Source organism: Leptonotus elevatus, chromosome 20, assembly GCF_054856555.1.
Source record: "Leptonotus elevatus isolate MCC_2025b chromosome 20, RoL_Lele_1.0, whole genome shotgun sequence".
Taxonomy (NCBI): Eukaryota; Metazoa; Chordata; class Actinopteri; order Syngnathiformes; family Syngnathidae; genus Leptonotus; species Leptonotus elevatus.
Window position 1 is genome coordinate 9,390,891 of NC_141258.1, and position 5,857 is coordinate 9,396,747.

Here is a 5,857-nt window from a genome sequence, read left to right on the forward strand (position 1 = left end):
CCAAGGCTTTCTTCATGAAAGCTTCTGACAAGTATGAATCTGTTAAAACTGTTCTAATCAAGAGATAAGGATCTCATGAGCTACCGCGACAAAGGCCCCGAATCTCAGAATTGTGAGGGAAATGTGCTAACCACTAGCATCTGATTTTCTAGTATCATTAGCTACTCAACATGTCAAAGAAGTGTCCCTTTACCATTTGCATTAAGCCTACCTGCACTCGTCACCCAAAACAGGTAGTGTCATTCCTCCAAGGCTGCAATTTATGCTTAAAAAAAAAGCAATTGGTGCCACCAAGCAAATAAGAGTTCATATTTTTGTTAAATCCTCAGTACCTGAATCTGCATTTGGGCTGCCGGGGATTATTTGGCAATTTAAAGCAGTGGAGAACTGAACAGGAATGGAAGAGTTAATAATTGGACAGGGAATGGATGCTTTCAAAGGGTTGATGCCTTTGGTCAGAAAACAGAATGTCAGCTTTCCAAATTAAACATCAAGGTGAAAACATGAACAATGGGTGCCACCTGGTGGTAAGTGGCTAAAATGATCCTATACTTTTCTTCTTGGTTTGTCTTTCTTTCTTTCTTTCTTTCTAAACCTTATTAGACAATTAAGTTGGATTGTAATGAAAGGTTTTTATCTCAGTTTATTAATTATTTGCAAATAGGGCTTCAAAATAAAAACGCCATTTGACCCTGTAAAGTGAATTAAGTGATTTGTTGAAATTATTTTTCCTAATCTTGGGGGCGTGGCTAACATGGAGAGCTGAAAGAATGGCCTTTAAAAAAATAAAATAATTTGAAGCCTCATTTTTAAAAACTTTTTTTTAAAGAATTTTTAAAATCCTTGTAGTGTTTAAAAAAACTTTTTTTTCTTTTTTGCTTTTTAGGGACTTTAATGTGCGTTTAGTTTCTTCTTTTTTTTTCCAAGCGTGGCAATAAAAGGGAAAGCAACAGTGCTATCTGCTGGATATGATAAGGCATTACATAACCTTCCCTTTAAATCTACGCTGCCTACTTTCCAATTTGGCTTTCCTTACATTCTTAAAATCAGAAATTAAGTTAGCTAAGTACAGTGAAACAATTAATTAATCACTTAAGTTGTGACTAATCAGTTTATAAGGGCTCTATCATGACCGTTGGACATCAAGAATACTGCAAACAGGGGCACTAATGCCATCAGCTGGATTTCAAAAGGTACTACGCCTCATATGCCTATTGCCTCCACTGATCTTACTTTTCCTGTTCATTTTATTTTTCTTTCAGAGTTCAAAACTTTATATAAACTAACAAGACGGACGGGACACATTTTTCTTACACGAGGACATGAAATGTGTTCTGAAGGGTTGATAACCGCTGCTTGTTGCACAGATTGGTTTTTGTTATGACATCTGAAACCGACAAGATTGATTCTTGACCTGATGCGTGTGTGCATGTACGCGACGTGTGTGTGTCCTACATCCTTTACGTCACAGCCGCTCTGAGTCAGCTCCCCTCTGCCTTTCCTGAGTCACTCATCCAGCGGTTGCCTGGTTACCTGTGAGTGGGGAAAGTTTCCGATTGCGTATTTGTTTCCGTAGATAGATGGGGCCCTGATATTTATTCAGGAACAACTGTGACCCAATAATGTATGTGTTTGTGTATCATCTAATGGACAAAAGCTGACAAATCAGTATTAGAACATCCTGTTGTTAGGCAGGAAGGCGTGCTTGTCTGTGCGTGCATGAGAAGGTCAATAATACGCTTTTATTTGTATAGTACTTTTTAACAAACTGCTTCGTAGACACATAGAGAGTCAGATTAAGGTTAAAGTAGGTTAACGTAAACAAACATGTAGACAAAAGTAGACAAGGTAGCAAACATGGCACCAAGAGAAACAAGAAGGGAGCTCTTTTGAAAGATTTGACAATATAAATGAGTTTTATGGTGTTATTATTTTTTGTTACGCCACCCCAGGAAGAAGAAAATGTTTCATCACATACACCAACTCTCTGCCATAAATAGTATAATTCGTCGAGCAGACGAGCTAACACTCCTGACAGCGCCACTGCCACCTACAGTAGTGGATGTACAATTACACTGTATTAGAGTATGTCAAAAAAAAAGAAGAAAATTCCCTGAGGTCATACGCGCCCTACTGGCATTACACCATAAACATGTGAGCATCTCTTTGCTTGACAAAGTTGAACAGCATTATAATATTTATTATTTAAGATATTTGCTTGAGTAAGAACCGTTAAGCACTTTCAAAAAAAAAAAAAATAGATGCTTTAAAATGCGAAAGACTTGCCTCTGGTCCCAACGAACCAACAAGGAAGGCTGCAGGGAATGTCAACAGAAATCATTAGAATTTACTTTTGATACACGTTTTGAAACTTCAAATCTGTTAAATATGGAAATCCTTTTACTGGGATGTTATTTGAATGGAGATCCCATTTACCTTTGCCCACCATCCAAAATGAATGTGATCATTTGGTAAAGTGAGGCTGAGAAAAGTAGAGGGCGGCGCATTACAAATGTTAGCACGGGATCAACTGAACCTGGATGCTGCAGGCTATTGACAGATTTCATCACCAAACTGCATGTGTGGGTTGGCCTGCAGGTTCACTGTGGAATACGATTTTATGATCTTTTCTGAAAAGCGACTGCTTTTACAATATTGCATCACAACAAACTTTTCTGCACTTCACACACAAACTGGACATCAGATTCTGTGCCAGAGTGTTTCATTGAATCTCCCAAACCTGTCACGACCTTGAGCTAGCGGCTCTGGAGCCTTATGTGACTCCCTGTGGATCTTAAAAAATAAAATAATATATATATTTTTTTTTAAGTAGAAATTTAGACAACAACATTTTAAATATATTAAATTATATTAAATATATATATACACACATACACGCACATATTTTTTTAGATAAAATGTTCTTTAAATGAATGAATCATTTAGATTTAAAAATTAATACTTATAAAACAATGGACGATAGGACGATGAAATATATATTTATATTTTTTAATTACCTAAAAATGTACAAAAAGTGACCAGAAAATGTTGGAGGAGAAGCAGAAAATAGCCACAAAATCTCCATGAAATTGTCAAAAATGCCAGAGAATTTAATAATAATAAAAAAAGACAGGAAAGAAAATTTTTGAAAAGTAACCATAAAATGTGCAAAAACAAAAGAAAAAATCCAGAAAATTACCATAACATGTACACAAAATTGGCCAAAATGTTATAAATTGATAGCAAAAAATGCTGATTTTTTTTTAAAAATAGCTATAACAAAAAAAAAAAAAAAAGGAAGAAGAAAGGCAGAAAATTACCATAATGTCAATAAAATTGCCAAAAATGTCAGACATTTGACAGAGGCAGAAAAATATTAAAATGCATGAAAAATGTAGAATGAAAAATTTTATCTTTTGGGCCCTCAGTATATTAGACTAACACTAACTGTTTCCTTCATCAAAATAAATGTTTTGCGGCTACACACAGATTTTTTTTGTAATTTTTTTGGCCTAAAAGGGCTTTTTCGACAGGAAAGGTTGCTGACCCCTGAGCTAGAAAATAACAGGTTAGTAACAAGTTTTTTTTTTAACAAGTATTTTTTATAACATCAAATGCAGCTTTTCTATCACCTGCCTGCCTTCAGCCAAAGGCCACCTCCATTTCCTGTCACCGTGGATCAACGTGACATCCCCGCTTGTTTTCCTTTCAGACCTGTGGCCTTGGCCTGATGGAAAAAGTGACAAGCGGTTCAGTTCTTGGCCCCCTAATTCATCTCCCCGCCTCCTTGCTCTTTCATGATGAGTCAGGGGCGTCTCTTTTGCTCTCCGCACCGTAATGGATTCAAGGCACCTGCTGTCCGTGACATCACGGTGTGTTCGGTATTCGCAGTCGTGGGTATGACACGATCACCCACCGCGCCGCGATTACACAGTCACTTGCGTAAGACCCGCTGGTATCTTTCCAGCAGCAAAGCTGTTTAATGCCAACGTCTGTCCTTGGAGCTGAGCTGTGACATGGCCGAAATTTTGCTTTGTGCATTTGCATCAAATGTATCGCTTTGTTTTTTTTAAAGTGCAGAGCCCTATGTTTGCTTGCCTCATTACTGAAGTGTATTCAGCTCTGAATTTATCAAGGCGGTGGTGACTAAATAAACAGTGCAAAACCTTCGGGCCAACCAAGTTAGAAACTGAACAAACTCAAACTAGAAGATAATGTTTCCACAGAGGCAGCATCAGCGAGTTTGGGTTGATTAGATACAGTGTACCTGGGGAGGAGGGGAAACCTGGCAGGGCCAGTCTGACACACACACACATGCTCACAAACAAGTTACTCAAGGACAGGCCAGCTACGCTCTTATAAGACTTGGAAGTGTCACACCTGTACATTAATACATCCGCCAAGCACAAAAGTGCATTTGTTAGTTTACGTAGCAGGATTACGCTAGTGGATTTTTTATTTTTTTTATAAAGCTTTGCAGAGGCCTGTGTTATATTTATATATACATATAATATAATGCAGATCGAGGAAATATTTTCTTTTGTGATTTAAGTCCAGAGGTCTATTCAGAAAGGTTGATTTTGTTGTTTATGTTCTGTTTATGTGCTAAATCCCACAGCCGCTTCACACTCTTATGAGATAGTGATGACAGCATGCTGCAGATGTAGAATTAAAAACAAAAACAATTTTTTTTTTTCAAATGAAGTAGTACGTGAAAAGGCACAATTGAAATTCTTGACTCACTGATCACCTTAAGCTTGGATATGTATACAGGTTATGTCATGTTTGTCTAATCACTTGTTGCTAGGTAGAATTGACTCATAGGCCTCTAAAAAGATTTGCATATGCCAGTTTTGCCCACTAAGCTTTGAATGCTACGTGCTTACGTCATTCTATCAATAGAGGCAATTAGTTTATTATTACTACAATGGAGTCACTGATCTATAAACTGTATTTTATTTTATGGTTTTTGCCTGCCCATTCCCCTAATGCACAGGAATGATCCTTTAACTGGACGGCTGTCCAGCCAATCACAGGGCAATTTTATTTTGAAAATCGGGTGCATCCGAGTGTGCTTTTCCTGGTCATTTGACAGTAAAAACTAAAAGTAAATCCAAGGACTAGCACATCACGAGTAAACAACAAACATCATTGGAGAGTTTCTTCGAAAGTGGGAAAAGCTCAAATGAGACAGAGAAGGGGGCGGTTAAAAACATTATCAGCAGTCCTACTTAAAATAAGAGTCTAAAAAGTGGTTCTCATGCACCAAGTTAAAGCCTTCAACACGGCCAAAAATGGCTTTGTAATAGTGGGTTGAAGTTTCAATAAATTTGTCTTTGTTTGCTTCTATACCGGTCTGTCAAAATTTATGTGAAACCGGTCCCAAAAGACGTTGAGGACTGCGGCATTAGATCACCTTGCTGCCCTGCTTGGTAATAGTTTTACAAGTCTAATTGGTTCCATTTTACATGATTCTAACAACCTGATAGCATGACTAAAACATAGCAATTTAGTGAATTATTTAATTAATTTGCTAAATTTGCACAAATGTTATTCTTGAGTTGTATTTATTGAGGCTATCTTCCCTCTACAGATAGTCGATGGATGGATGGATTGCACATGTGGATTATTTTAAGAAATGCTTATATAATTCATTTCATTGATTTTATAAATGTATACGTTCAAAACTAGGACAACTAACAATCCTTCTTTTACAATAAGGTTACTGCAGGAGTTTGCAGGGCCAGTGCACCCTGCGTGAGTAAAGGGTGGGGGGGGGGGGTTTGGGGGGGTGGAGCTTTTGTTTGTGGGCTGCGCAATGATTGGCTTAGGAGCGCTACGTGTACCTTATTCTGCT